Here is a 10,938-nt window from a genome sequence, read left to right as displayed (position 1 = left end):
GGAGCACAAGCAGTCTTTGTTGTTGTTGTTTTAAAGCTGACAACCCAGGCAACTCACTATTAGATTTGAAGGCAGCAGACTGCAGATAGCTCCAACAGATGATTGCTATTTTTACCTCTCTTATATTATTAGTTAGAATGCTTTTGTGCTTCAGTTCTAAACTTGCACTATCTTTAAAAACCCCGGTTGTATTCATGAGATTTAAACAAATGCTAAGAACGAAGCAGCTGCGCAGAAAAATGGTCCTTTGGCACCATCTTGGTTTTTTGTTTTTGTTTTTAAATTGCTATCGAAAGTCAAAGTTATTATAACTGCTCATTTAAGGCAAGGTCATGTAGCACAAACTGGCATGCAGAGTAAACCCAGAAACCAGCATCAGGATGCACAGCTGCAGAACCTTCTGTAGCTTCCAACATCACCAGCAAGAGCATTGCGTTTTCATTGTGATAGACAGAAAGTGTGTGAGAGGAAGGCCCAAATAACGTGAGGTCCCTCAGACGTTATGGATGGTATCCTAGAACCATAGAGCTGGAGGACCTTATGGGCCAGCTAGTCTGACCCGCCCCCTCAGCTTCATGCAGGAAATCCAGAGCTAGAACCATACAGCTGGAGGACCTTATGGGCCAGCTAGTCTGACCCGCCCCCTCAGCTTCATGCAGGAAATCCAGAGCTAGAACCATAGAGTTGGAGGACCTTATGGGCCAGCTAGTCTGACCCCGCCCCCTCAGCTTCATGCAGGAAATCCAAAGCTAGAGCATTCCTCCCAAGAGACGGCTGCCCAGGCTCTGCTTGAAGATCTCCAGTGAGAGACAGAAAAGACCACAACCACCCCCTCTAGACAACTGGTTCTGCCATCAAATTGTTCTGACCATCAAGGCATTTATCCTAATCCTCAACCAAAGTCTCGCGCCCTGTCAATCATTCCCATTAGATCTAGTCCTGCCCCCTGGAAGAGCAGAGAGAAACTTATTGGCTTCTCATCTGTGGCAGGCATTTGAAGAGTGGCACATTGAGTGTATGCCTCTGAGATTTCTATCAGTAAAGGAACATCTGGTTTGAGGAGAGGGGAGGCAGATTTTGTCCTTACGGTAGCAGTTCCCCACCTTCCCCCCATTACTTTCCCTTTCAGAACAGAAAGCAACCAGGGCTTTTTTACCCCCCAGCGGGAACTCACCAGAACTCAGTTCCGGCACCTCCATTATAAGAGGGGGGTGGTTTCCAGCACCTCTTTTTCTAGAAATATAGAAACCATTCACTTATATGGAAGAAAGTAAAGGATGATACCCTGAGGAACACAGCTGAGATGGGGGATAAAGTTTCTCCCTCACCATGGTAACTCCAGCATCTAAGATCAGGGGACATCTGGGCTTGTAGCTGACGTGGAGTAATGGTCTGGACCTTTATTAGCTGATTTACAAAATAGGACGGGGTAAGAAGGGAAGGGATGCGGGTGGCGCTGTGGGTTAAACCACAGAGCCTAGGACTTGCCGATCAGAAGGTTGGCAGTTCAAATTCCTGCAACGGGGTGAGCTCCCATTGTTCGGTCCCTGCTCCTGCCAACCTAGCAGTTCGAAAGCACGTCAAAGTGCAAGTAGATAAATAGGTACCGCTCTGGCGGGAAGGTAAACGGCGTTTCCATGCACTTCTATGGTTCGCCAGAAGCGGCTTAGTCATGCTGGCCACATGACCCGGAAGCTGTACGCCGGCTCCCTCAGCCAATAAAGCAAGATGAGCACCGCAACCGCAGAGTCAGTCACGACTGGACCTAATGGTCAGGGGTCCCTTTACCTTTAAGAAGGTAAGAGGCATCGTTACCAAGAGATGCAAATACTTTCATTGCACTTGTTCTCAACACAATATAGTCCTACTCCCAAACATTTAGCATTCAGTCCCATACACACTTACATGGGAGATTCTGTCCATTGTGCTCAGGACTCCTTGGGAATAAACACGTATAGGATCAGGCTGCTGCTGAGCCCTTGGGTTGCCACATCTGCTCACCACCATCGCTGTAAGACGGAGAACCTGTTATCAAGGAAGAGCCCCAAAATAGCACAGCATTCACTCCTAACGTTTACTTTGCAGATAAAATGCCATAATTTAAGCAAAAGAGCTTTCATTCGCCAGTGCAAAATACAGCCACGGCTTCAAATGAATTCCATATGGCGCGTTCATAAGAATGGATAAATATGGCTTCAAGTAATCATTCACAGCATAAAAAAAACCAAGAACTTCTGGCCAAAAGATGGGAAATAGCTGGTGTTTAGGGGGAATGCCTTGGGTGAAAATTACAAGGATCGAGTTGAGATGCTGTCCCCCCCCCCATTATATTCTTACGAGCCGCAGTATGGAACAGGAAAACCCCACCCACATCTATCTATCAGTTGCTTGGTTTCTTGCTCAGCACCAAGACTCAAGGTGATCTGAAAGTTTCATACGCCTAGTGCCTCCTGCTTGGGCATTCATATACTTTTTCTATAATCCAAGGCTGTGTTTGCTACACAAAACTTTGCACCAAATAGTGCAAGTGCTGCCCTTGAAATGTTCGTTTTTGAGACGTGAATGTCCGATGCCAATCAAGCATTTGTTTTTCACGTTTCTGCTCTCATTGGCTTCTGTAGCTCCATAGCGTCGGGGGAGAGATAATACAGGTAAACTATGGAGAGCAGTTCCATGCTGACACTACACTGGCAATCTGAATCTCTTGTTTCTAAGGTTTTGCTAGGCACTGCCATGCGCACATTTTAAAACCCCTCTTTACAACCAAAAGACTTGAAACAGGCTTTTGAAAACTAACTAACTAACTAACTAACTAACTAACTAACTAACTGGAAATCAAGATTCTCATGAAGCTGAAGTTTTCCCCAGTACCACAGTCTTCAGATTTCTGCACAGAATACTGTATACCACAGTCTTGCCTACAGTACTTCTGTTATTAAGTGTTCATAATATTCTGAAGACGGGGTGTTTGCTTGTTAAATTACCCGCTTTCCCATCATATGTGGGCTGGTCTCTTAAGATCACTTTCACATTTACAACACAGGCAGATATTTTAACCACAACCTTGTCGCAGAGGTCCTCATTTCCATGTCTCTTCAGTTTGTTCCATTAAAAGTACCTCTGCAAATAGATGCTGTAGAGCGTACAAGATAGATCATAGGCTTTGGAAGAGGCAACCCTACCAATGCCTGCCTAGGTGTGCCATATTCTTTTCACAGAGCCCGTCTTAGTTTTCTTGGCCTTTGCTTGCCTTGCCGTTTTGTTCAAGTTATTTTCTTGGCTCCCACTGATGTTTTTCAACTTGGTCATTTGTACAGCGCAAGCGTTCGGAATGCTGATGTGGCTGGACTGATCTATCAAAGGAAGCTACAACAAAGGGGCCACTTGTGAATTGTGGGTGGTATATCTCTTCGTTATGAACTCATCTGGAAGCTTTTGGTAAGCAAGCGGCTCTTGAAGCATATTAGGACATTGCTACTGAATGTCTTAACAGCTGAGCTAAGCAGCAGTTGCTAAGAGGCAATTCTTCTACATTCATTCAGGCACCTTATACCCATTCCATGTTCCTTGACACTTGGAACTGTCTCGGCTCCACGGCTGCCAACTTTTTAGCTGGCTCCCCCCCCCCCTACGTCTTTAAAACAGCAGCTTGATCTGGAGTCATTATCGGGCAATCCTTTTCATCACCCTGCTGTACAAAGCTCCAGCGGTTGGTGGCTGTAGATCAAGGTGCTAATAAAGGACCAAGCCAATTTATTAATTTTTTTTCTTGTCAGTTGGCAATCTTACTTTGCTCTTAAGCTATGGCTGGTCTCTGCATCAAACAGGAAGCTCTTTCAGAGTGTTCCCTTTGGCACGCTCTGGCTGTGAAGCCAAGCATGCTCAGATAGAACTTAATCTCATTAAACTCGCTGGGATATACTTTGAAATGCACAAGCATAGACTGAAGGTTGTCAATATCAGGCAAGGTTGGGGAACCTGTGGCCCTCCCAAGGATAAGCGTGACCAAAGAAGTCCACAACATGCACAGGATGATATTAGACCATTGATTTGTATATCTGGTTCCAAAAGTGTTGAACCAGAGTGAACTAAGTTTCGCACCTCTCCTGCTCTTAGGCAGGAGTTTCTCCCAGCCCTGCTGACCTGCGCTTGATGAAGGAGAGAGCCGAAGCTTAGGGCTTCACACATGGTTAAGTGACATTAAGCTGAAGTAGCCCAATTCAGACATGATGGGGGACTGGTTTTACACTTGCCAGGAATGAAGTCCCAAAGTTGACATGTGAGGGAAGGAGCCCTTGCTCAGTCCTGGCTTCATAAACCATGGCTTACAAAGCTGGTGAAGATCATCCAAAACCATGAGTTAATGAGCTTGGCCATGTTTTAGAACTGTGTCACAAAGGATGAAAATTCAGAACCCAGGTACTGATATCAAAGTTGCTTAGCAAGGTACACACATATAGTTACTGTCTATATAAACAAACGGCTAAGCTGGCTGAATAATTGAGAAATAATATATTGCAGCAATAAACAAAGGCAGAATGAATTATTGTAATAGCCCAAATTATTACCGAATTTGAAATAATTTCCCCTTGACGTTATAAAGTGCTTTCGGAGTTCACTCTCCTTCCCTTTCACTCTTCCATCATACTTGAAGCTAAATCTAAGTGAACTGAATAAGCACATCCACTTTCCACAGGTATTTCAACCTGCAATAACCTGCCCTGTGCTTTGATGCATAGAAGATCTTTCAAAGCCTACGGCATTTATTTATATGTATATTTTAAAAGAGACTGACGTTTCAAGATTTTCTGCACAGGCGTGTCATATCTGTTTGCATCTGGACTGCTCAGCGTTCCTAAACTAAACTAAACTAAACTAAACTAAACTAAACTAAACTAAACTAATGGACTCCTACAGTGGGAAGTGAATGGGTCACACCATAACAATTTTTTGTTGAAGATTCATGGGTTGCTGAAATCTTGTTTTCCGTTGTGATATATTTTTGCATAATTCAAAATCAGTAGCTGATTTTGCATACAGTTTGGTTTCAGATTCCTCCTTCAAAAGAAAGAACCAATGAGGAATCACACAGACCTTCACCAGATTGCCTGGAGACTTCTAGCCAAACGGCAGAAAAGGAAGTTGACCCCCAAAACCCTGTGACCCCATCTTATGCCCTACTGGGTCCAGATTCTATCCTACTGCAGCCCTCAAGTTATTTATTTGAAATGATCCAACCCATCAAAAATAATGTTTCCTCCCAGGTTTGCTACAAGTTTTTTTTTTAAAGCCCACAACGGTAACAATATAAACACAGTTTAAACGACACTTTATTATAAGATGATTAAGTATGTAGCCCTATATTTGAGATCTGCTTCCTGAGGAGGAGAAGGAGGAGGAGGAGGAGGAGGAGAAGAAGAAGAAGAAGAAGAAGAAGAAGAAGAAGAAGAAGAAGAAGAAGAAGAAGAAGAAGAAGAAGAATCTTCTTTCTGGGTTTCCCCAGCCACTCTGGGCAGATCTAGCAAAATATAAAAAATAATAAAATGTAAAACATTAAGCATTAGGATGTGGCTGAAGGCTGTTATGCCAGCAGAATATCAGATACACTTTTTGTGGCAAGTTTTCCTGGGCTGCCATTTTCACTACAGCCAGTCATTTCACAACAAGAACTTGCCCCGTGATGTCTTGGAGATGTCTCCAGTGTGGCCCCTGTCTGCAAATGTATTGACCCCTGCCTCTGGCATGGATCCATAACTGGCACAGGACGGGAACCAGTTTGCTTCTCCAAGAAACCAAATTGCTATGTTTGCTCCCTCTTCCCCACTCCAGCTTCTGTAGGCTTACCTTCAGCACCTAGAGAGATGCCTGCTGATGCATTTCTGGACCATGATGCCACACAGATTCTGGACCTTGGTGCAGTGCTGGCTCCTCTTCAGCATCCAGTGAGACCTCAGGAGCATCACGTTCCAGACCTTCTCAGCCAACATCTGGATGTGCTTCCCCCTTAAGACAGTTGAACTAGTGCTCTGGGTACATGTGTGCGTTGACTTGTGTGTCTCCATGTGCTCAGAGTAGACCCATTGACTAGCATGTTGATTTCATTGGCTCTACTTTGAGTATGTTTTGTTGGCCATCACCCCAAACCATCTGATCTTCTAGAAAGGAACTGTTTTTCTCCCCCTCCTTGAAAAGAAGAAGGTGAATGCAAATACAGAGTTCAGAGCCTTCTTTTCAAAAGGCTAATTTTGCTCTACATGTCTCCTGGGGGTTGTTGCGTTAAGTCGCTGGAAACAAAGGAGGGATGAGTAAATGGGGAAAGGATGGGTTGTGCACATCTTGTACATTTCTCAGTTTATTAGCTTCAACTGCATTTCAATAGGACATTAACTCATTGCTGGGCCGAGCCCTATGTGATGAAAATCCTAGGGAAAGCATAACACTTGCACATGGTTTTCCTACTCGTTGGTTTCAAAGTTGACAGGAGCAGCAAATCTGCCTTATGAGCTCTGTTCATGCAGGAGGTGAGAAAAATTAGTATATGTCTGTTGGCACGCACACACTTCCTTGTTGTTTTTGACACCTTCTTCTGGACTCAAAGCAGGTTCTAGCGCTAGGTTTTCTTAACTGAGCATCCTTTTTCTTTTTGAAAGCCCTTGCGAATGGAAAATAACTGAGTAATTTACTTACAACCAGGACAAAATATAGCAGGCCTTTATGTACAAGCAAGACATTCAGTTAAATAAAACTACAGTGGTACCTCAGGCTAAGTACTTAATTCGTTCCCGAGGTCTGTTCTTAACCTGAAGCACCACTTTAGCTAATGGGGCCTCCTGCTGCCACCGCGCCGCAGCAGCATGATTTCTTTTCTTATCCTGAAGCAAAGTTCTTAACCTGAAGCACTATTTCTGGGTTAGCAGAGTCTGTAACCTGAAGCGCATGTAACCTGAAGCGTATGTAACTCGAGGCACCACTGTATATGAGTATGAGAGAACCATAATTAAACGACAAAGGATGCAGTAACAGAGATGCACTCTACAATGTCCTTATGCTGCAGTCCCGTACACACTTACTTGGGAGTAAACTCTATGAAATTAATGAGGCGCGTACAGTGGTACCTCGGGTTACATACGCTTCAGGTTACATACGCTTCAGGTTACAGACTCCACTAACCCAGAAATAGTACCTAGGGTTAAGAACTTTGCTTCAGGATGAGAACAGAAATCATGCTCCGGCGGTGCGGCAGCAGCAGCAGCGGGAGGCCCCATTAGCTAAAGTGGTGCTTCAGGTTAAGAACAGTTTCAGGTTAAGAACGGACCTCCGGAATGAATTAAGTACTTAACCCTATGTACCACTGTATTGTCTTCTGCCGTTTATGCATGAACTCACAAGCAGCTGAGTTAATGGTAAATCAAATGTTATTCTTGATCTTGATGAGACCTGGGAGGCCGCTCAGAGTCGTAATTAACTCCCCCAGCCAGGCCCCACCTCTGACTTGGTTCTCCAAAGCCTGGCCTCCTGAGTCATAGCTGTTTCTTTTAAAGGAATTGCATGCAAGCTGATAATATGTACAAGATTTACTTCAAATTAAATGTGAATAACATACCCTCCAACACTGGGATCAAATCAGAAACCGGGCGGATTCTGTAAATCCAGGACTGTCCCTGGAAAATAGAGACACTTGGAGGGTCTGACATAGAATTACACTATTAGTACAAGGTCTGATTCAGTCCCGCCACAAATATTTACCAAAATTCATTTGGAACACACATTCAAAATGCACATATTCACGCTATCTCAAACACAGTAACAAAATGGAGGGGTGGTCTCTTAAGAAATGCCTGCTTGGCCCTACATTAAAGGTGTTGTTGACCTTATAGATTTACAAGTGAGGACTCTTACAATAAAAAGAGAGTTTCTTGGGTTAAGTATAAACGTGGAGATAAGAAAGCAGGGGTTGGCCTCCTCTCCAATAATAAGCATAGTTGTTAAATCAGGCGTTTGAAATCAAAGACTAGAATACCCTTCTCTAGAAAAGTCACAAGAAGAAAATATCTTCATTAATTTTAAAACATGTTATTTGGTATTCTAGTTAATTTCAAATATATGGATAATATAACATAGTTAGAAAATATACAGATATAGCATTTTGTGCATAACTTTACAGGTATTCAGAACATTTTCCCAACAATTATTTTGACAGACACTATCAGTAAAATAAAATAAAAAATGCAATGTTTCCTTCACAGCGATGCACAAATCTTTTTTCAGTGGGTTGGGATTACATTTCCAAATTGTAATTCTTACTTAATGCATTTTACAGTGGCTTGTATTGTAATCCATGTGGATAATGGATGCCATATAAAACCTGCTTCTGTTTTCTTCCTAAGCACTAGTGATACACATAAACAATACTGTTTTACATGCCTGCTTGGAAAAGTTTGTTTCAGAAATCCTATCCAGGCACCTGATTTTAAAACTTTTAATACACATCACTAAATATGGTGTCAGAAAAACCTTGCTGAAACTGAAATGCTACATTTGTATTAAATATTTTATTTATTATTTGTCACACACACACACACACAGAGAGAGAGAGAGAGAGAGAACAAACAAACAGCAGAAAGGATGTGCTAGTCTGCTTACATGCTGTGAATATTCTCTATTGGTATTTAATGGACAAATCATGCTTTCACAACTGATTTTGCTAAGGTGAAGGGATTTCTTTTCTCCAAATTAGGTTGGCTGGCAGCATCATGGGAGAGGGGATTTGTCTCCAACTCCCATGTGCCTTGGTCAACTTGGCGAATGATCAGGGAAGATGGGAGTTGTAGTCCAAAGATGGGGTAGGCTGTTTTATAAATTGCAAATATAGCTCACTTACTTGAAGCATCCCATTTTGCTTCTCCATATGTGTAATTCGACCTAAAAACATATCTGGCATAGTGTACCTAATGTATTATGATGTGCATAACCAAGGTCTAAAATGCCATGTCTTTCCCGAATGCTTAGGAACTCAACTGGCTGACCTTGAGGCTCCTGCATATGAAACTTATATACACCTGGAACTTCAACCCAAAACTGACCTACTTTATTTGTAACAGCAAATTACCAACGCACCACAAAACATTTCCAACTATATATGCTTGCTGGAGTTCCACAAAACAATAGTCCACTGGAATGTTCAACTGCAGAACTGCCCGCACAACGTCTTTCATACACTCGGCAAAATTACTTTTCCATCTTATTTCCCCGCTTGAACAACACTTCTAAAACGAATGAATTTATCTTCCTGATGTATTTTCCAGCTTTTGCTTAAAAGAGGAAATGGAAAAGGCTGTGGTTCATCCATTGAAACAAAAGAAATAACAAGGCAGCTTCTGTTTTTCTCTCACATATTATTTTTTAAAATGCTGTCCAAGTAAACTCTGCCTCTTGCCAGGCAGCTCTTTGGGGAAGAATTTTTCTACCACCGTCCAAAAGGTGAACATTTACACACACACACACACACACACACACACACACACACACACACCATGAAACAAATAATTTGGGCCAATTGATTCTTTTGGAACACTACAACAAAGTCTTCAGTGTTAAAGTGGTGACCAACTTTTCTCACGTACATTTCAAAATGCAGAAATCCTTGACTTCCGTCCCTCATGTTTTTGTCGTTTGGCACGTGGAGTGGTGTGGGAAGAAGAAGCATGTCATACACGCTTCTCAGGAACGCACCATGATAGAACATGGGTTGAAGACCACAAGGTGGGATAAATCTCCATGTCAAAAACTGTGGGAAAGCTAGCAGCTCAAAGAGAAGGGTTCTCTGGCATCGCTTTGACATCAAGATTTCTGTGTAGAGAGGGTTGATTTTTTAAACATGTGAGTGAGCATTCGGACATACAGATGACCCCTCAACCTGCATTTTGACCTGAAACAGCTCAGGAGGGATATGCCATATGTTCCCCCTCCAGGGTACTGGTCAGTTCCCAGGCCAAACAAACTGAAGCAACAGGTGGCATCCATGCCTTTTGCCTCAAAGAGGAGCAAAGTCATGAATGTAGCTCATTGGCGGGGAACCTCAGGCTCAGCATGGGGCAAATACATCCCGCAGGCCTCACTATCCAGCTGTTGGGACCTTCCTCAGGCTACACCCTTCACCAGACTTACTTTTATGTCCTCCTTGACTGTTTTTGCCTGGTTGGAATATGGCCATAATTCTGATAATGTCTTTCAATCACCTGGGCAGAGAAAGGCACGGGAGTGTGTCTAGAAACCAGCCCAAATGAGAATGCGGATTTCGGTTTGAAAACAGGATTCCCACCCCTGCTGTAGGTAAATGTAGCAGACTATGATTGTTTCTCATACTACATAATAAATCTAGTAGTCCGGCTGCCTCAAAGCACAGCAATGGGGATAATGGTAAGCTGACTTTCCTGGTGTTTTGCTGTTTGCAGGGCCAACCCAAGACATTTGGGCACCTGAAGCAAACCACAAAATGGCGCGCACCCCTTCCCAGGGAAAAAGCAGTGTGTGAAGATCTACATCAGGAAAAAGGCGGGAAATCAATTTTACCAGTTGAGCTGAAGTGAGAATCAAAGGCCATTGAGGGGAGGGGGATGGGCCCACTCTGAATCATGCAGGGTGGGTGCAGAGCCCAGAAATCCCCATAGGGCAGCCCCTGGCAATTTCCGCCTTAGGGGTGGAAGGAGACCAGCAGCTCCTCCTATTTGCCAAGAGGCCACAGTAAAGGCGGCACTGAGGAGTGCGCAGCTGCCACTGCTGCAGTAGCTGTGGGTGATGCATTCCTTGGTGGCTGGACCCACTGCCCCTAAGGATGCTGCTGCTCAAGGCAGGCGCTTCACTTTGCCTCGTGAGTGGACCGGCCTGGCTGCTTGAGGTAGACAGGATGGCAACACCCGCCTGCTATTCCATGTACAG

The sequence above is a fragment of the Podarcis muralis genome, chromosome 5 (genome assembly GCF_964188315.1).
Source record: "Podarcis muralis chromosome 5, rPodMur119.hap1.1, whole genome shotgun sequence".
Classification (NCBI taxonomy): Eukaryota; Metazoa; Chordata; class Lepidosauria; order Squamata; family Lacertidae; genus Podarcis; species Podarcis muralis.
The sequence above is the reverse complement of the archived record's forward strand: the minus strand, read 5'-3'. Positions refer to the sequence as shown.